Here is a 23,009-nt window from a genome sequence, read left to right as displayed (position 1 = left end):
GATTGGTCGATGGCGGTGGGTCACGTGATTACAGTCGTGTTCATTGAGGTGTAGAGTATGCAAATGAATGTAAACTTGGAGTCTTAACATACACTCTTACACACATACACATTAACACACACACACACACACACACACACACACACACACACACACACACACACACACACACACACACACACACACACACACACACACACACACACACACACACACACACACACACACACACACACACACACACACACACACACACCTGGTAAATGACAATAGTGCGGATCAGTAGACAGAGAATGAATCTCATACATCTCCCATGATAGGCCTACTGTCATCCAGACTGGTGATACACATTGGTAGTGGATCAACTAACTTCCTCCTCCCCCGACTTCACGTTAAGCACTTGGAATAGTACTTTACAAATCCAAGTCATTACTCATCACATTTTGCATGAGGTCAAACCAATGGATTTCAACTTACATTTGATCATTTCCGTCTAATAAACTGAACTTTAACAATAAAACGATTGGAGCTGCATCAATGTGGCTCCTACAGCGAGTGAAAAGACTGCAACACTCATCAAAGTGCTTGGCAAGGAATAAGTTTGTCCTAAATATTTTTAATTGAGAGACCTTTCATTTGGACAAATCAATCACTAAATGTTAAACTAAAACTTAAACCTTAACTAAATATTGTAATAAATAATGTGGAAACCCTGGATTGTAAAATGTCATGGTCAAAACATATTGATACAACAGTATCTAAGATGGGGAGAATTCTGTCCATAATCATTCTCTGCCTTCTTAACAACACTATCAACGAGGCAGGTCCTACAGGCCCTAGTTTTGTCACACCTGGACTGCAGTTCAGTCAGGTGGTCAGGTGCCACAAAGAGGGACCTCAGAAAATTACAATTGGTTCAGGACAGGGCAGCATGGCTGGCCCTTAAATGTACACGGAGAACTAACTTTAATAATATGTGACCAACCGGCTTGATTCGGTCTTATGTACCAACATTTAAAATTGTGTTTTTACATAGGATTAAAGTAGAGACTCAGAGCTAGAAAATGGTATACCATGCACTAAAGTTGAGGAACAAGGGAGAAGTAATTCTGCTTTGAAAGTTGATAAACTTCACTTTTGAGAAAATAGTCTATGAATGTTTTGGTACCTACTGGAGAGCTCTTCTTTGTCTACACCAATTCAGCATCGTTTGCACCCTCTTAAGCTTTAGCCCCACCCATCTCTTTACACACACGTTGTCACGTTCTGACCTTAGTTCCTTTGTTTTGTCTTTTGTTTTAGTATGGTCAGGGCGTGAGTTGGGTGGGTTGTCTATGTTAGTTTTTCTATGATTTTCTATTTCTCTGTTTGGCCTGGTGTGGTTCTCAACCAGAGGCAGCTGTCAATCGTTGTCCCTGATTGAGAACCATATTTAGGCAGCCTGTTTTCCATTGTGTTTTGTGGGTGGTTGTTTTCAGTCTTTGTGTGTCTGCACCAGACAGAACTGTTCTTGTTGTTTCTTTGTTGTTTGTTATTCAGTATTCAGTTTTCATTAAATAAGATGAACACTTACCACGCTGCGCATTGGTCCTCACCTTCTTCCCACGACAGCCGTTACACACATACATTGTAATATTTTTATATGGTGCTATTATACATTTTGTATTGTAGATATGTAGTGGTGTAATAATGTTATATGATGTATTCTTTTATCTTTTGTTTTATGTGTGATGTAATTGCCTTAATGTGCTTGGACCCAAGGAAGAGTAGCTGCTGCCTTGGCAACAGCTAATAAACAAGTGTAATGGCCCATTCAAAGACTCATTCAAGCTACAAGCTCTCCTGTCTGGTCACACAATCTGTCTTTCTTTCTCTACCTGCTCTTTCTCTGTCAACAATGACACACTCTCCTTACCTTCTCTTCATACTATTTCCCTGTCACTCTCTCTGTCACTCTCTCTCTCTTTCACTCTGTATTCTTGTTGTAGACCCTGACAATGAGTGGTGTATGTGTAGCCAGTGTGTTGTGATCGTTTTCTTGACAGGGGTGTATAGGAGCGGAGGTTAGTATGTGTTTAAACGCTGAGGTAGGCATGCCCATGACTGAAAAACACCGGTACCTCTCAGTGAGCATGCCTGGTTCCCTCTCTCACTCACACTAATGTATTTTCCCATTTGTTCATTGTCTTCTTTTTTTTCCTCTGGCATTTTTTATGATTATACAGATAACATACAGAACAGGTAGGGGGCAGAACACACACGGATCACCCTACCAAATCAAACCACCCCAAACCCCCATGCTCTAACCTAGCCCCACCCCAAAACCAGACTTACAGTGCCTCCAGAAAGTATTCACATCCCTTCACATTATGTGATATTACAGCCTTATTCTGAATTTAAAAAAAAATCTTTAGCAATCGACACACAATACCGACAAAGCGACAACAGGTTTTTAGGAATTTTTGCAAATGTACATAAGTTTTCAGCCCCTTTGCTATGAGACTCAAAATTGAGCTCAGGTGCATCCTGTTTCCATTGATCATCCTTGAGATTTTTCTACAACTTGATTGGAGTCCATTCAATTGATTGGACATGGTTTGTAAAGGCTGTCACGGTCGTCGTATGGACAAAAACACACATATCACCCATGTCACACCCTGACCTAACCAAAATAATAAAGAAAACAAAGAATACTAAGGTCAGGGCGTGACAGTACCCCCCACAAAGGTGCGGACTCCGGACCCAAAAAAAAATAATCTAAAGGGGAGGGTCCGGGTGGGCCTCTTTCACGGCAGCGGCTCTGGTGCTGGACGTGGACCAACCTAGGACTGGCAACCCAACTAAAGGACCCCACTGGACTGAGGGGCAGCTCCGGACTGAGGGGCAGCTCCGGACTGAGGGGCAGCTCCGGACTGAGGGGCAGCTCAGGACTGAGGGGCAGCTCAGGACTGAAGGGCAGCTCAGGAATGAAGGGCTGCTCGGGACTGAAGGGTAGCTCAGGAATGAAGGGTAGCTCAGGACTGAAGGGTAGCTCAGGACTGAGGGGTAGCTCAGGACTGAAGGGTAGCTCCTGGCTGGCTGACGGATCTGGCAGCTCCTGGCTGGCTGACGGCTCTGGCAGCTCCTGGCTGACTGACGGCTCAGGACAGACTGGCGGCTATGACGGCTCAGGACAGACTGGCGGCTATGACGGCTCAGGACAGACTGGCGGCTATGACGGCTCAGGACAGACTGGCGGCTCTGACGGCTCAGGACAGACTGGCGGCTCTAGCAGCTCAGGACAGACGGGAGACTCTAGCAGCTCAGAACAGACGGGAGACTACGTGGTGCCGGCACTGGTGGTACTGGGCCGAAGACACGCACCTCAGGGCGAGTGTGGGGAGGAGGAATAGGGAGAACTGGGCTCTGGCGACGCACAGGAAGCCCGGTGCGGGGGGCTGCCACTGGAGGGCTGGTGCGTGGAGATGGCAACGGATAGACCGGACCGAGAAGGCGCACTGGAGATCTGGAGCACCGAGCCTGCCCAACCTTACCTGGTTGTATGCTCCCCGTAGCCAGGCCAGTGCAGTGAGGTGGAGTAGCCCGCACTGGGCTGTGCAGGCGAACCGGGGACACTATGCGTAAGGCTGGTGCCAAGTATGCCGGCCTGAGGAGACGCACTGGAGACCAGAGGCGTAGAGCCAGCTTCATGGCACCTGGCTCGCTGCCCACTCTAGCCCGGCCGATACGAGGAGCTGGAATGTACTGCACCGGGCTATGCACACGCACCGGGGACACCGTGCGCTCCACCGCATAACACGGTGCCTGCCCGGTACAACGCCCTCTCTCTCCACGGTAAGCACGTTGAGCTGGCGCAGGTCTCCTACCTGACTTTGCCATACTCCCCGTGTGCCCTCCCCCAATACATTTTTGGGGCTACCACTCAGGCTTCCAGCCGCGCCGCCCTGCTGCCTCCTCATACCGGCGCCTATCTGCTTTCGCTGCTTCCAGCTCTGCTTTGGGACGGCGATATTCCCCTGGCTGTGCCCGGGGTCCTTTGCCGTCCAAAATCTCCTCCCAAGTCCAGAAGTCCTTTGATTGCTGCTGCTGTCCGTTACCACGCTGCTTGGTCCATTGTTGGTGGGTTATTCTTTCACGATCGTCGTATGGAGTAGACCAAAGCGCAGCGTGGTTAGAATACATTCTTCTTTATTTAATGAACACGAAACACGAAGAACACTTAAACAAAAACAACAAAACGAATAAGACGAACGTGACCGCTATATAAACAATGTGTTAACGTGCAACATAACAGACAATAACCCACGAAATACCCAAAGAAGATGGCTGCCTAAATATGGTTCCCAATCAGATACAACGATGAACACCTGCCTCTAATTGAGAACCAATCTAGGTAACCATATACCAACATAAACACCTAGATGAAAACAACCCCATAAATCTACAAAAAAACCCTAGACAGTACAGACACCCTAGAATAAGACAAAAACACACATATCACCCATGTCACACCCAGACCTAACCAAAATAATAAAGAAAACAAAGAATTCTAAGGTCAGGGTGTGACAAAGGCACACACCTGTCTATACAGGGTCCCACAGTTGAAAGTACAAAAAAAATCATGCCATGAGGTCGAAGGAATTGTCCGCAGAGCTTCGAGACAGGTTTGTGTTGAGACACAGATCTGGGGTACCAGAACATTTCTGCAGCATTGAAGGTCCCCAAGAACACAGTGGCCTCCATCATTCTTAAATGGAAGATGTTTAAAACCACCAAGACTCTTCCTAGAGCAGGCCGCCCGACCAATCGGGGGAGAAGGGCCTTGGTGAGGGAGGTGACCAAGAACCTGATGGTCACTCAGTGCTCTAGAGTTCCTCTGTGGAGAGGGGAAAAACCTTCCAGAAGGACAACCATCTCTGCAGCACTCTACCAATCAGGTCTTTATGGTAGAGTGGCAAGACGGAAGCCACTCCTCAGTAAAAGGCACATGACAGCCCGCTTGGAGTTTACCAAAAGGCAGCCAAAGATTCTCAGACAATGAGAAATAAGATTCTCTGGTCTGATGAAACCAAGATTGAACTCTTTGGCTTGAATGCCAAGAATCACGCCTGGAAAACCTTGCACCATCCCTACGGTGAAGCATGGTGATGGCAGCATCATGCTGTGGGGATGTTTTTCAGTGGCAGGGACTGGGAGACTAATCAGGATCGAGGGAAAGCTGAATGGAGCAAGGTACAGAGAGATCCTTGATGAAAACCTGCTCCAGAGCACTCAGGACCTCAGACTGGGCCTAAGGTTCACCTTCCAACAGGACAACGACCCTAAGCACACAGCTAGACAATGCAGGAGTTACTTTGGGACAAGTCTCTGAATGTCCTTGAGTAGCCCAGCCAGAGCCTGGACTTGAACCTGATCGAACATCTCTGAGTGACCTGAAAATAGCTGTGCAGCAACGGTCCCCATCCAACCTGACAGAGCTTGAGAGGATCTGCAGAGACGAATGGGACAAACTCCCCATAAACAGGTGTGCCAAGCTTGTAGTGTCAAACCCAAGAAGACTCGAGGCTGGAATATCTGCCAAAGGTGCTTCAACAAAGTACTGTCTGAAGTGTGAAACGTTGTTTTAGTTATTCTGCGGCTGAAGAGTGTGAATATGTCATATCCAAATCCAAGATGTTATTTGTAAATTCCCCGAGGCGTTGAATGTTGCACTTCCTTAATCTTTCATTGCACTAAATAATTTGGCCCTTCGATGAGCCTTCATTGATTCCCACACTGTTGGAGGAGACATTCCAAGGGTTTGATTAAGCTCGAGAAATACGTACATTTGAGAATATATAAAAGCAACAAAGGTTTCTTCTGATAGCAGTAGCGAGTTAAGCCGCATTTTATAAATCACATTTTACAGCAATACCGCCAAGTTATCAGCAACGTCTTTAAAGAAATGACATAATTATAACAGTAATAAAACTGTGCTTTATTTTCCCTGGACACGGGTCCCATCGAGACATAGAATGAGACATAGAAAGAGACATAGAAATGAGCAGCTTCATGGTAATAAAATGAAACGTTAAAACACAAGGAGAATAGACTCACCAGAACTAAGGCACTAATATGACCTAGTAATAACAATATCAATGGATACCACCGGCAATGTTATACAGTATCTACAAAAGAGAGACTGAGTCCATTACTCTAATCACCAAATAGGTGAACATTCAGCCATTTGCTTCGTCCGACCTCAGTAGAATGTTCGACTTTACGACATCAGTTTTGAGCTTCTTAGCTTAGTCGCGTCGTCCGAGCATGTTGACAAGCCTTGTTCCATGTCGGAGACGGTTTTCGTAACTGTATCGAGTTCAGTACAAACCTTTGCTGTATGCTTTGCGAGTTCAATCTTGCAAATTAAAGTCCTCACTGAGCGCCTCCTTGAGTTCTGACTTGAGTATAGATGAAATGTCCACTCTGAGGTCAGCAAGAATCTCGGCCTTCAAAGAGCCGCTGCTCCCACTTGTTGAAGAAGTGGAGCTTCCAGTCTCGCCAGTGACTCCAAAGAAGATAAACTTCAGAGAGAGAGAGACAGAGAGAGAGCCCCTTGAATTGAATTTAGAGAGAGAGAGACCGATTGCCCAAGCGCACACAAAAAACTACACATATCTCGTTCTAAACATCAGCACCACAGGTAACTTGCACAAAGCTGTGAATGATCTGCGAGACAAGGCAAGAAGAGCCTTCTATGCCATCAAAAGGAGCTTAAAATTCGACATGCCAATTAGGATCTGGCTAAAAATACTTGAATCAGTTATAGAATCCATTTCCCTTTATGGTTGTGAAGTCTGGGGTCCGCTCACCAACCAAGAATTCACAAAATGTGACAAACACCAAATTGTGACTCTGCATGCAGAATTCTACAAAAGATATCCTCCGTGTACAACGTAAAACACCAAATAATGGTTGCATTGCAGAATTAGGCCGATAGCCGCTAATGATCAAAATCCAGAAAAGAGTCGTGAAATTCTACATCCACCTAAAAGGAAGCAATTCCCAAACCTTCCATAACAAAGCCATCACGTACAAAGAGATGAACCTGGAGAAGAGTCCCCTAAGCAAGCTGGTCCTGGAGCTCTGTTCACAAACACACCCCACAGAGCCCCAGGACAGCAACACAATTAGACCCAACCAAATCATGAGTAACAAAAAGATAATTACTTGACACATTGAAAAGAATTAACAAAAAACAGAGCAAACTAGAATGCTATTTGGCCATAAACAGACAGTACACAGTGGCAGAATGCCTAACCACTGTGACTGACCCAAACTTAAGGAAATCTTGGCTGTTTACAGACTCAGTGAGAATAGCCTTGCTATTGAGAAAGACCGCCATACACCTGGCTCTCAAGAGAAGACAGTCTATGTGCACACTGCCAACAAAATGAGGTGTAAACTGCGCTGCACTTCCTAACCTCCTGCCACATGTATGACCTTATTAGAGACACACATATTATAATTTGAGAGAGAGACACACATAGTTCCCTCAGATTAAGCAGACCCACAAAGAATTTGAAAACAAATCGATTTTTGATAAACTCCCATATCTATTGGGTGAAATACCACAGTGTGCCATCACAGCAGCAAGATTTCTGACCTGCTGCAACAAGAAAAGGGCAACCAGTGAAGAACAAACATTGTAAATACAACCTATATTTATGTTGAATAAATGTTTTAAAAGATGGAGAGAGAGAGAGATAGAGAAAGACAGAGACAAAAAGACAGAGCGAGAAAGAGAGAGAGGGGAGGGTTGTAGAGAAATACAGAAAGAGAGATAAAGAGAGAAAGAGAGAGAGACAGAGGAGGGGTGGACAGAGAGACAGAGACAGAGACAGAGACAGAGACAGAGACAGAGACAGACAGAGACAGAGACAGAGACAGAGACAGAGACAGAGACAGAGACAGAGACAGAGACAGACAGACAGACAGACAGAGACAGATAGAGGGGGGTGCAAGCCTATACTGTATTGTCCTGTGTGTATTTTGGTTCTGGCACAGTGACACACAGCTCAGGCCTGTTCAGCTTTCTGGGGGCGGACAGGACAGGGACCAGTTCACCTGACTGAGGCAGAGACATGCGGATAGAGCTGAAATACACACACCCAGGTACACACACTTTACAAGCACACACAGACATATACGCACACGTGTGGAGGAAGACTTAGAAAACTTTTACTGCAGTGGGCTAAATCAGGGTCACAAAGAGTGATTCTTGGTAGTCTTAAACAAATCTACTTTGAAACAAAAGTATACGCCTCACACACATGGTTATGGGCTTAAAATATATTCAATTTTGAGTTTGCATCCCAATGTTACACTTTACATACATCACAGAAGACTGAAATATAACAAAACTATGTGTCATAGAAACACTGGATTTTCGTCATTTAATAAAAAATAAAAAACTTTATTAAGTATGAAATTATGAAAATTATTAATAACATTCCAGCCATGAGGCCAAAGTGGGCGCTTTTGGTCATTGTCTGCAGGAAAGGGCTATATGGACACAAAACACACATGCATGAATGCACACTCACACAAACAAACTCACATTGCATGTAATGTACTTTACCAGCTACACAGGCACATAGATGCACAGACACACAGACACAAACTGTCAGCATTACATCTTCATAGTATAGATTTGACTCATTAAATATTAATGAGGCCCGCTGTGAGTTTGTAACAGTCCATCTGTATGGAGATTTAAACCCACGTCCTGGGAGACAGGAGTGTATACACATGCTACACTAGTAGGGCCCCAAACTCACATCTCCTTCTTTATTCTCAACATGCTCTTTCCCTTCATTACATGTTCTCTTTTTTCCCACTTCTTTCTTTCTCTTCTTTTATAAAAGTCTGCCCCTCCTGTCTTCCCCTCCCCTAGCTCTGTTGGGCACCACAAATCACGTTGGAGAATAAAGGGGCGAAAGAGCAAGATGGAGAAAGGGAGAGGACATTACGAGAGTTCCCTACAAAAGCCATGGTCACATCTCTCTGCCGTGTTGACACAGACACAGCTTGACCAGGCAGCTGGTACCCAATCACACACTGACGGAGGTGACCACTACAACCACTATCCATCTACCTCGCCCTCACTATTTGTGCCACCTTCTCTCTCTCTCTCTCTCTCCATCTCTCTCGCTCTCTTTTCCTCATTCTTTCTTTGCTCCATCTCTTTCTACCTTTCTACTGCTTGCTAGCTCGCTCCCTATCTCTTTCTCCATCCACCCTGCTGCCATCTGCAGGGGTGAAAATACAGTCCAAAATCAGTCCTGCACTCCTCACGTCTCCCCCTTTCCTCCCTCTTACCCATCAGCCATAGCAATCAGCAGGATCTTTACTGAAAGCAGAGTGGGGCGAGGAGAGAGAATATCTGTGTGTGTGAGCGAGGAGGAGAGGGCCAGTCTCTATTGATCACTGCAGACAGCTTCATTATCTGCACTTACTGGACACAGTGCATCAACAACCAGCCTTACAACCCCACTATGCCACCACACCAGCGTGGGCTGGAAAGTGGATATGCTCACAGAAAAAGACAGAAAGAAAGGAGGGAGAGGGAGAAGACAAAATACAACAGGGCAGAATGGCATAGTGTGTATGACTGCTCATAATATGTTCAAACGCACACACACACACACACACACACACACACACACACACACACACACACACACACACACACACACACACACACACACACACACACACACACACACACACACACACACACACACACACACACACATTGACAAACGCACACACTTCACACACGCCAACTACCCACTGTATATTTGTTTCATCACCTGGACAAGAGGGGGAAGGAAGGGGGGGGGGGTTGAGATTGGAGTTAGGGGTGCTGTTGGAAGGGGGTTGACAAGGTGTTGCCGTGGTAACCAAGTGCTGGCCTCGTTAGCGCAGCAGGTGCTAATAGAGATAACGAGTGAGGGAGGAGAAGTGGAGAGAACCAAGCCGAGCCCCCCATTTACACCACTTTACCTCTCCCTTGTTCCCTCCTTCCCCCCTTCACCTTCCAATCTCACCCGTCGACGCATTCCCTTTCTCCCTCGCTCTCTGCTCACGCTCTCTTTTTCTCTCTCTTCCAGCTCTCCTTCACTTTAACCATCACCTTCCATTTTGTCTGCAGCATCACGCTCGTTTTAATAACTCTCTCCTCATTGTCTCTCCTTTTACCTCCCTTTCTTCCCTTCATTCATTTCAGCACGCTTTTCATCTCTGCCCTCCTTCCTCTTGTCCACCTCCATCCCTTCTCTCAGAACCCTTTCAGGGTGGTAGATGGGAAAATGAAGTCTTCCACTGTAAAAGAGGAGGGGAAAAAGGGAACATAGAGATGGAGAGGAAAGAGGGGAGAGGGAGGACATTCCAATCAATACTAGTGTTTGTCAGGTTCAGTTTTTCTGCCTGCCATGTGTTCTTCTGTCCTCCCACTCCCTCCCTCCTTCCCTCCCTCCCTAACTCCCTCCCTCCTTCCCTCCCTCCCTAACTCCCTCCCTCCTTCCCTCCCTCCCTAACTCCCTCCCTCCCTCTAACCTTGTGTTTGTGTCTCTGACCGTGAACATACTGTTGGCCATTTCAGGGTGTATTGAAGGTTCTCTATTTGCTAGGCCGTGTTTGTATGTTTCTAACAAAGAAACGTATTTTATGTGATCAGGCTGCTACAGGGCCTCCTGTATCTATCGCATTAAAAAACTAACTGAGCACCCGGCTCCAATTAATATGCCATTTAGCAGACACTTTTATCCAAGGCAACATACAGTCATGCATACATACATTTTGCGTATGGGTGGCCCTGGGAATTGAACCCACAACCCTGACGTTGCATGCTCCGTGCTCTAACTGAGCCATACTACTCACACACGTAATACAAGATACAAACAAAGGGGTCGTGGTTGCTTGCGCACACAAAAGCACACTCAGACATGGATACAGGCACACACACACACATACAGTGGGGACAACAAGTATTTGATAGACTGCCGATTTTGCAGGTTTTCCTACTTACAAAGCATGTAGAGGTCTGTAATTTTTATCATAGGTACACTTCAACTGTGAGAGACGGAATCTAAAACAAATATCCAGAAAATCACATTGTGTGATTTTTTAAATAATTAATTTGCATTTTATTGCATGACATAAGTATTTGATACATCAGAAAAGCAGAACCTAATATTTGGTACACAAACCTTTGTTTGCAATTACAGAGATCATGTTTTTCCTGTAGTTCTTGACCAGGTTTGCACACACGGCAGCAGGAATTTTGGCCCACTCCTCCATACAGACCTTCTCCAGATCCTTCAGGTTTTGGGGCTGTCGCTGGGCAATACGGACTTTCAGCTCCCTCCAAAGAGTTTCTATTGGGGTCAGGCCTGGAGACTGGCTAGGCCACTCCAGGACCCTTCTTACGGAGCCACTCCTTAGTTGCCCTGGCTGTGTGTTTCGAGTCGCTTTCATGCTGGAAGACCCAGCCACAACCCATCTTCAATACTCTTACTGAGGGAAGGAGGTTGTTGGCCAAGGGCTTGTGATACATGGCCCCACCCATCCTCCCCTCAATACGGTGCAGTCATCCTGTCCCCTTTGCAGAAAAGCATCCCCAAATAATGATGTTTCCACCTCCATGCTTCACGGTTGGGATGGTGTTCTTGGGGTTGTACTCATCCTTCTTCTTCCTCCAAACACGGCGAGTGGAGTTTAGACCAAAAAGCTATATTTTTGTCTCATCAGACCACATGATCTTCTCCCATTCCTCCTCTGGATCATCCAGATGGTCATTGGCAAACTTCAGATTGGCCTGGACATGCGCTCGCTTGAGCAGGGGGACCTTGCGTGCGCTGCAGGATTTTAATCCATGACGGCGTAGTGTGTTACTAATGGTTTTCTTTGAGACTGTGGTCCCAGCTCTCTTCAGGTCATTGACCAGGTCCTGCCCTGTAGTTCTGGGCTGATCCCTCACCTTCCTCATGATCATTGATCCCCCAAGGTGAGATCTTGCATGGAGCCCCAGACCGAGGGTGATTGACCGTCATCTTGAACTTCTTCCATTTTCTAATAATTGCGCCAACAGTTTTTGCCTTCTCACCAAGCTGCTTACCTATAGTCCTGTATCCCATCCCAGCCTTGTGCAGGTCTACAATTTTATCCCTGATGTCCTTACACAGCTCTCTGGTCTTGGTCATTGTGGAGAGGTTGGAGTCTTTTTGATTGAGTGTGTGTTCTTACTGGTTGGTAGGTGATCAAATACTTATGTCATGCAATAAAATGCAAATGAATTACTTAAAAATCATACAATGTGATTTTCTGGATTTTTGTTTTAGATTCTGTTTCTCACAGTTGAAGTGTACCTATGATAAATATTACAGACCTCTACATGCTTTGTAAGTGGGAAACCTGCTAAATCGACAGTGTATCAAATACTTGTTCTCCCCACTGTACATACACACTGTAAAACCATGGAACATGTTGGAGGGCATTTAGTCATTTGAAATTGATGTGACTTTCTTTGCCTTTTTTTCGGATCAGTGTTCTGTTGTTGTTGAGTTCATTTCCGTTAACTTTCTGAGTGAAAAATAAGTGGAAGGGGCATATTGTCATGTTTCCCAGCATGCTTTGTTGCAGATAGATGTTTTTGAAATAGTTTGTTTTATTGTCAATGTTTTCTCTTGCACATTGATCTCATACTATACAAAGATAAATACCTTACATTTCAATCTTTAAGGGGTTTGACTTATTGGACCCATTATTGAGATGGTTGCTGCAGTTGACTTTTCAGTCGTTTAGCAAACACTGTTATCCAGAGCAGCTTACAGTAGTGAGTGCATAGATGTTCATATTTGTTGGTACTGGTCCCCCATGGGAATCGAACCCACAACCCTGGCATTGCAAGTGCCATACTCTCCCAACTGAGACAGTTTAGATCATCTAGCCCAACACTAGCAGTCATCATGAGTGCAGGTTGTGGGTGATAAAATATTCCAATTCTTGGATATCCTCCCTCTGGCTGGATTCCGATAGGAATTGCTAATCACTTCACAAACCAGCGTATTGTGACTTGCAGGTTTGAAGTGGCTCACGAGCAGAAGCGGTGCATGGGTAAAATCACTGGGGAAGCCAAGCCAGAAAAAAAGCTATATTACAACCTATGTGTTGTGATAATTGCATTGTTTGCTCTATAACCAGTTCATAGGCATTGCCACCGTGATATATAGGCCTAAGGCCGAGACAATAAGAAGACACAGTGGAAGAATAAATTCAACCACACCTTTGTTTCATCACAAAACCAGAGAGCAACCTCTGTCTGGTGGAATCCACAAAGCATATTGCATGTAACAAACAGTTACATGACCTACAGCACGGTCAATCAAGTTGTTTCTGACATTGCTGGACTACTAAACAACTATTGGTTTAGAACCACTGAGAGTTACCGCAAGAAGCAAAGAAATCATGAGCTGCCTCCACTTTTCCAGCACCACTTCAACATCAACACTTCAACATCATCAAATCACATACGCTTCGTCTAATACAGTGACAAATCAAAAATCTACATTTCTAAATATAGCTAAATATCATGTGGCTGTCCATGGTACTGATTTCCGTGTGTCTTGCGTAAGTAGAATAACATGTTGACTCAGCCGACTTGTAGAGAAACGCCAATGCCATCCTCCTTCGTTCATGTTTCCTAAACAGTCTATGACTCTGTCATACAATACACACTTTTAGTATTTGTTGTCCTAGGCTACCTGGCTAAAATACTTGCTCCCTAGCCTAACTTTCTTTCATGGGCAATGATTAGCCAGCTAACATTAGCTTACTACATCTAGCTACATATTGTGATTAGCCAATTAGCATTAGCCTACTACATCTAGCTACATATTGAACTTCCATCCTCTCAAGCCAGAGACACAATCAATGAATTTGTGGTTGGGTCAGAATCACCGTTATAATCATTGGCCAGTATGGAGAATTAAGTTATTTAGGAAAGGGACAATTTTAGCTATCTAGCCACCGGAGGACAACCACATAACGAGATGCAACAATTTATGTTTTTTTCTGTCAATGACATTGGGCTTTTGATGTGATGTGATTGGTTTGAAGCCAAATCCAAGCTGGCTTCCCATTACATTTTTCTTAGGTGGGCCAGGACCATTCACAGTTGAGCTCACTCAGTTTATCTCAACGCTGATTGGCTATTATTGTATAAAAAACACCAAGGGAGGCCAATTGCTTGCTGGCTTCGCTTGCATTTAATGCTACAGGCGGGTACAATATCATAGTCTTTTTGACCAACAGACAGCATCAGATAGATGGGCTTCACATACAGAGGCAGATGGGTGCTGTTTCCCTCACTCTGATGTTTTCTCCGATGAGATACAATCAGCCTTTTGCGAATTGAAGGAAAATTATGAAACACAGAGAGGGTCAGTTTTTTTGGGCAAGCCTGGATTCCCTTGGCATCCATGAATACACCTCACTGCTCATGAGCCAGGATTTTCAGACCACCATTTCAAGGATAACGCGGCAATAACTAAAGGCCTCATGAAATGTATCAAATGTGGTCATGAAGGATTTACTTTTAATTGAAGCAGTGTTTAGTGCTTAAAACCTAATACCTTGTACTGAATAAACATGTTCACGTGTTTAAAATGTGTTACAGCGAAAAACATGTTTTGGTGTTTACAGTCTACCGAAAAGAGTTGAGTTACGTGTTCAGAACCTAAACACTTGTTTTTACAGTGCACACTACACTGGTAAATCGACAGCGGACACATAACTGTAGTGAAATCAGTACTAAATACAGAGTGACACAATCGCCCTTCTACAACTCCTCTCAACGACTGACCTCGTTCTCTCCCCATTGTTGGTCTCTCTCTTTCTCTGCAGATAAAAACCAGGTGTCACATAGCCTTTCGCTATCCTTCTCCTCAGGGCTGAGAGAAAGGGAGAAGAGATGAAAAATAGGAAACATTTAAGAGGAAATTCCCAAAAGGTGTGAAGGAGTGAAGACATTCCAGGGGTGTGAATCACATCCCACCCCCCCTCAACTCTACTGCAACACGCCTGAGGGAAGGACCCTGACGCGGGCACACACACACACACACACACACACACACACACACACACACACACACACACACACACACACACACACACACACACACACACACACACACACACTTTTTCTCTCGTGTCTGAAACAGCTGGATAGAGACATCTGTCATGCTTGTCACACACACAAGCACACACACACAATGCAGGCACAAACACATAGATGCAATTTAACGGACAAACACACTCATCCTTCATTCTCATCTGTAAAATGTTAGGACAGAGGTGTCATCTGTCAGTAGCGCCTGTGAACTGAACAACCCCCCCACGTCTACAAACACGAACGCACACGCATACGCACACACACGCACAGGGCCCTGTTTGCAAACACACCAATTACCTGTTAACAGCACGGGGGCCTCAGGAAATTACAGTCTCATTACCATAAATGTTATTATGTTAACCTGCATGTCAGGGTTACAGCTTTATACGGCGTGTGTGTGTCAGGGATAGGCTATACCCTGGAACAACATGGGCTGGAACCTTTAAAGGACAGACCACCTACTACTGCAACAACACAACATACACTTTGGTAATGAATGGATGTTTCTGTGTCAGGTCACATGTCAGGAAGGAACTCAAGAGGCCTCAATAATAACAACCACAAACTGCTTGACTCTAGGTTAGATTGGATGGTGTTTACTATCTGTTGTAGCTTTACTCTGGGTTAGATTGGATGGTGTTTACTATCTGTTGTAGCTTTACTCTGGGTTAGATTGGATGGTGTTTACTATCTGTTGTAGCTTTACTCTGGGTTAGATTGGATGGTGTTTACTAGCTGTTGTAGCTTTACTCTGGGTTAGATTGGATGGTGTTTACTATCTGTTGAAGCTTTACTCTAGGTTAGATTGGATGGTGTTTACTATCTGTTGTAGCTTTACTCTGGTGGTTAGATTAGGATGGTGTTTACTATCTTTACTTTATCTGTTGTAGCTGTTACTTTACTTGGTTAGATTGGATGGTGTTTACTAGCTGTTGTAGCTTTACTCTGGGTTAGATTGGATGGTGTTTACTATCTGTTGTAGCTTTACTGGGTTAGATCGGATGGTGTTTACTATCTGTTGAAGCTTTACTCTAGGTTAGATTGGATGGTGTTTACTATCTTTACTTTATCTGTTGTAGCTTTACTCTTGGTTAGATTGGATGGTGTTTACTAGCTGTTGTAGCTTTACTCTGGGTTAGATTGGATGGTGTTTACTATCTGTTGTAGCTTTACTCTGGGTTAGATTGGATGGTGTTTACTATCTGTTGTAGCTTTACTCTGGGTTAGATTGGATGGTGTTTACTATCTGTTGTAGCTTTACTCTGGGTTAGATCGGATGGTGTTTACTATCTGTTGAAGCTTTACTCTAGGTTAGATTGGATGGTGTTTACTATCTGTTGTAGCTTTACTCTGGGTTAGATTGGATGGTGTTTACTATCTGTTGAAGCTTTACTCTAGGTTAGATTGGATGGTGTTTACTATCTGTTGTAGCTTTACTCTGGGTTAGATTGGATGGTGTTTACTATCTGTTGTAGCTTTACTCTTGGTTAGATTGGATGGTGTTTACTAGCTGTTGTAGCTTTACTCTGGGTTAGATTGGATGGTGTTTACTATCTGTTGTAGCTTTACTCTGGGTTAGATTGGATGGTGTTTACTATCTGTTGTAGCTTTACTGGGTTAGATTGGATGGTGTTTACTATCTGTTGTAGCTTTACTCTGGGTTAGATTGGATGGTGTTTACTATCTGTTGTAGCTTTACTCTGGGTGAGATTGGATGGTGTTTACTATCTGTTGTAGCTTTACTGTTGAAGCTTTCTGATTGGATGGTGGTTAGATTGGATGGTGTTTACTATCTGTTGTAGCTTTACTCTGATGGTGGTTAGATTGGATGGTGTTTACACTATCTGTTGTAGCTTTACTCTGGGTTAGATTGGATGGTGTTTACTATCTGTTGTAGCTTTACTCTGGGTTAGATTGGATGGTGTTTACTATCTGTTGTAGCTTTACTATCTGTTGTAGTGGGAGATTGGATGGTGTTTACTATCTGTTGAAGCTTTACTCTAGGTTAGATTGGATGGTGTTTACTATCTGTTGAAGCTTTACTCTAGGTTAGATTGGATGGTGTTTACTATCTGTTGTAGCTTTACTCTAGGTTAGATTGGATGGTGTTTACTATCTGTTGTAGCTTTACTCTGGGTTAGATTGAATGGTGTTTACTATCTGTTGTAGCTTTACTCTGGGTTAGATTGGATGGTGTTTACTATCTGTTGTAGCTTTACTCTGGTGTTTACTATCTGTTAGATTGGATGGTGTTTACTATCTGTTGTAGCTTTACTCTGGGTTAGATTGGATGGTGTTTACTATCTGTTGTAGCTTTACTCTGGTTAGTTATGGTGTTTACTATTGGATGGTGTTTACTATCTGTTGTAGCTTTACTCTGGGTTAGATTGGATGGTGTTTACTATCTGTTGTAGCTTTATCTGTTGTAGCTTTACTCTGGGTTAGATTGGATGGTGTTTACTATCTGTTGAAGCTTTACTCTAGGTTAGATTGGATGGTGTTTACTATCTGTTGTAGCTTTACTCTGGGTTAGATTGGATGGTGTTTACTATCTGTTGTAGCTTTACTCTGGGTTAGATTGGATGGTGTTTACTATCTGTTGTAGCTTTACTCTGGGTTAGATTGGATGGTGTTTACTATCTGTTGTAGCTTTACTCTGGGTTAGATTGGATGGTGTTTACTATCTGTTGTAGCTTTACTCTAGGTTAGATTGGATGGTGTTTACTATCTGTTGTAGCTAGGTTAGATTGGATGGTGTTTACTATCTGTTGTAGGGTTAGATTGGATGGTGTTTACTATCTGTTGTAGCTTTATTCTGGGTTAGATTGGATGGTGTTTACTATCTGTTGAAGCTTTACTCTAGGTTAGATTGGATGGTGTTTACTATCTGTTGTAGCTTTACTCTGGGTTAGATTGGATGGTGTTTACTATCTGTTGTAGCTTTACTCTGTTGGTTAGATTGGATGGTGTTTACTATCTGTTGAAGCTTTATCTAGGTTGGATGGTGTTTACTATCTGTTGTGCTTTCTAGATTGGATAGATTGGATGGTGTTTACTATCTGTTGTAGCTTTACTCTGGGTTAGATTGGATGGTGTTTACTATCTGTTGTAGCTTTACTCTGGGTTAGATTGGATGGTGTTTACTATCTGTTGAAGCTTTACTCTGGGTTAGATTGGATGGTGTTTACTATCTGTTGTAGCTTTACTCTGGGTTAGATTGGATGGTGTTTACTATCTGTCGTAGCTTTACTCTGGGTTAGATTGGATGGTGTTTACTATCTGTTGTAGCTTTACACTGGGTTAGATTGGATGGTGTTTACTATCTGTTGAAACAGACATTTGCTTTGTGTAAAAAATATGTTAGAATGAAGGGATAATAACTTTACAAATACTACAGCAAAGTGGTATGAACAGACCTAGTAGTACCATAGAGTTTCTCTACTAAGTTATTAAGTTACTAAGCTACAATGTTAAAATGTTACTATGTTACTATGTTAATATGCTACTAAATTACTAAGTTACTAATTTGTTACAATGTTACTGCACTTTCACAGTCAAAATCTTCGACAGACTGCAGGCAATTCAAAAACCTACTGATTACGATTGTGCACCATAATAGGCCCCATAAAACGCAACGCCTCAGCAACATCCAGTTCATAGTCATTCTCCACTTGCCCTAGTACTGCCAAGGAACGCAAGGGTCAGACATTTTCATAGTCATTCTCAACCTGCCCTAGCACTGCCAAGGAACGCAAGGGTCAGACATTTTCATAGTCCTTCTCCACCTGCCCTAGCACTGCCAAGGAACGCAAGGGTCAGACATTTTTCATAGTCCTTTACCTTGACAATTGAAAGTTATTTGTTTTTAACAAATCCTCCAGCGTATTAACCAAGAATGAGCCACCGAGCCAGCATTTCACAAGCTTGTGGTAAATAGAATGGTGTTTAAGTTTCAAGAGGGAGAGGGAGATAGTACGGGAGAAAAAGGAGAAGAGCTATCATTGCGTGTCTAGGTAGTGATAAAACTGTTGTGACCCAAACAATTGAGTCAACACTCTTCTCTTTCAGGGGGTTTGGTGTTTAAATGGGCAGATTGAAATGGTGGTCCTGGGCTGCAGGCTGGGTGACACACACACACACACACACACACACACACACACACACACACACACACACACACACACACACACACACACACACACACACACACACACACACACACACACACACACACACACACACACACACACACACACACACACACACACACACACCCCTCTATGTTTGCACTACATCCCCGTTCAAAGTGAAGGAAAGAAGTGCCAGACAGGGAGCTAACAATTAGCCCTCTATGCATACTAAACCCTGGGAGAGTATGTGTGTTTATGTGTGGGCCTTTTTGCATCTGTGTGTGTTTGCGTCTGTCTGTACGTGTGTGTGTGTGTATTTATATTTATGCAGACAGAAAGGAAAGACAAAGAGGAACTGGGGTGTTGAGCTCCTGCCTGTATACACACACTGGCATTGGCAGGCTGGCAGGGACTGGCATCAGCTGGCACTGGGACTAGGCTACAATACATGAGTCTGACTGGAAGCCACACAAAGAGGCCTAGAGCTGAAATCCAGACCAAGCCCTGAAACGATAGCTCTCTCTCTCTCTCTCTCTCTCTCTCTCTCTCTCTCTCTCTCTCTCTCTCTCTCTCTCTCTCTCTCTCTCTCTCTCTCTCTCTCTCTCTCTCTCTCTCTCTCTCTCTCTCTCTCTCACACATCCATTCCCCCAGTTTTTTGGCAAGCCACACTATTGTGAGTTTGCACACAAAGACACACAGGGAGTATGTGTGTCTGAGCGGATGCAGTGTGAACAAATGCAGTGTACAACACATTAAGAACACTGTCCTAATATTGAGTTTGCTGTCAGAACAGCCTATATTCGTCGGGGCATGGACTCTACAAGGTGTCGAAAGTGTTCCACAGGGATGCTGGTCCATGTTGACTCCAATTCTTCCCACAGTTGTGCCAAGTTGGCTGGATGTCCTTTGGGTGGTGGACCATTCTTGATACACACAGGAAACTATTAAGCGTGACAAACTCAGCAGCGTTGCAGTTCTTGACACACTCAATCCGCTGCGCCTGGCACCTACTACCATACCCTGTTCAAAGGCACTTAAATCTTTTGTCTTGCCCATTCACCCTCTGAATGGCAGACATACACAATCTATGTCTCAATTGTCTCAAGGCTTAAAAATCCTTCTTTAACATTTTTCCGCACCTTCACATAAAATCAAATTGTATGTCACATGCACCGAATACAAAACGTGTAGATCTTACCGTGAAATGCTTACTTACAAGCCCTTAACCAACAATGCAGTTTTAAGAAAATAGAGTTAAGAAAATATTTACTAAATAACTCAAGTAAAAAAATAAAATAAATAAAAATAAATAGCGATAATGAGGCTATATACAGGAGGTTTGTTGAGGTAATTTGTACATGTAGGTAGGGGTAAAGTGACTGTGCATGAATAATAAATAGCAAGTAACTGCAGTGTAAAAACCAAGGGGGGAAGGGGGGTGTCAATGCAAATAGTCTGGGTGGCAATTTAAATAATTGTTCAGCAGTCTTATGGCTTGGGGGTAGAAGCTGTTAAGGAGCCTTTTGGACCTAGACTTGGCGCTTCGGTACTGCTTGCCGTGCGATAGCAGAGAGAACAGTCTATGACTTCGATGACTGGAGTCTTTGACTATTTTTGGTGCCTACCTCTGACACCACCTAGTATATATTGTAGCTCCTTGATGGCAGGAAGATTGGCACCAGTGATGAACTGGACCGTACGCACTACCCTCTGTAGCGCCTTATGGTCGAATGCCGAGCAGTTGCCAAACCAGGCGGTGATGCAACCAGTCAGGATGCTCACGATGGTGCAGCTGCAGAACTTTTTGAGGATCTGGGGACCCATGCCAAGTTTTTTCAATCTCCTGAGGAGGAAAAGGCATTCTCGTGCACCTCTTCACAACTTTCCTGGTGTGTTTGAACCATGATAGTTTGCTGGTGATGTGGACGCCAAGGAACTTTAAACTCTCGACCCGCTCCACTACAGCCCCGTTGATGTGAAAGGAAGTGTGTTTGGCCCACATTTTCCTGCAATGAAGTTGCAAAAGCCATAACAGGGAGACATAGTGGAGTGGTAATGCACCTGCAAGCAGTTTTGGGTACACTGCAGCATCCACCGAGAGGCTCTTGCTGCCAAGGGAATGCCTGACAGCTTGAAAGACATGTTGGACACTACAGTGACATTTAAAAAACACTTTGTTAAAGCAAGGCCCCTGAACTCTCGTATATTTTCTGCCCTATGCAGTGATATGGGCAGCGAGCATGTAACGCTTTTACAACATACAGAAGTGTGCTGGTTTCTTAAAATTGAGAGACAAGCTTTAAGTTTTTTACTGACCATAATTTTCACTTATCTGACAGCTTGTATGATGAAGAGTTTCTCACACGACTGGCCTATCTGGGTGATGTTTTTTCTCACCTGAATGATCTGAATCTAGGATTACAGGAACTCTTCGCAGCTATATTCAATGTGAGGGACAAAATTGAGGCTATGATTAAGAAGTTGGAGCTCTTCTCTGTCTGCATTAACAAGGACAACACACAGGTCTTTCCATCGTTGAATGATTTTTTGTGTGCAAATGAACTCAAGCTTATGGACAACGTCAAATGTAATATAGCAAAGCCTGAGTGAGTTGGGTGCGCAATTACGCAGGTACTTTCCCGAAACAGATGATACAAACAACTGGATTCGTTATGCCTTTCATGCCCTGCCTCCAGTCCACTTACCGATATCTGAACAAGAGAGCCTCATCGAAATTGCATCAAGCGGTTCTGTGAAAATGTAATTGAATCAGAAGCAACTGCCAGATTTCTGGATAGGGCTGCGCTCAGAGTATCCTGCCTTGGCAAATCGTGCTGTTAAGACACTGATGCCCTTTGCAACCACGTACCTATGTGAGAGTGGATTCTCGGCCCTCACTAGCATGAAAACTAAATAAGGCACAGACTGTGTGTGGAAAATGATTTAAGACTGAGCCTCTCCAATACAACCCAACATTGCAGATTTATGTGCATCCTTTCAAGCACACCCTTCTCATTAAGCTGTGGTGAGTTATTCACAATTTTCAATGAACAAATACAGTTTTATATGTAAGATGGTTAAATAAAAAGCAAAATTATTGATTATTATTATATTATTGTGCCCTGGTTCTATAAGAGGTGTTTGTCACTTCCCACGAGCCAGGTTGTGACAGAAACTCACACTCATTCTTATGTTTAATACACTTATCGTATTGTGTGTGTGTGTGTGACAGACTTACAATGATGGCAACAACAAAAAAACCTTTGAGAGTGCGCTGACCCTGGTGCTAGAGGGGGTACGCAGCTGGACGTTGAATGTTTGAAGGGTTACGGGACTTCAAAAAGTTTGGGAACCACTGCTCTATACTGATTGAAGTGAAATTAACAGGTGACATCAATACAGGATCACAGCTTTCACCTGGATTCACCTGGTCAGTCTATGTCATGGAAGGAGCAGGTCTTCCTAATGTTTTGTACCCTTAGCATATAGACAGTATGCATACTGTATATCAGTGGTTCCCAACCCTTTTTAGTTTCTGTACCACCAACTGAATTTTACTCTACCTGGAGTACCCCAAAAGTATCCCCTCATGTGCATTTTACCAGTAGGACTATGGCCTCATGAGTCTTCTCAAGTACCCCACTTGTGGATAGGCCAAGTACCAC

The sequence above is a fragment of the Oncorhynchus keta genome, chromosome 35 (genome assembly GCF_023373465.1).
Source record: "Oncorhynchus keta strain PuntledgeMale-10-30-2019 chromosome 35, Oket_V2, whole genome shotgun sequence".
Classification (NCBI taxonomy): domain Eukaryota; kingdom Metazoa; phylum Chordata; class Actinopteri; order Salmoniformes; family Salmonidae; genus Oncorhynchus; species Oncorhynchus keta.
Note: the sequence above shows the minus strand (reverse complement) of the source record.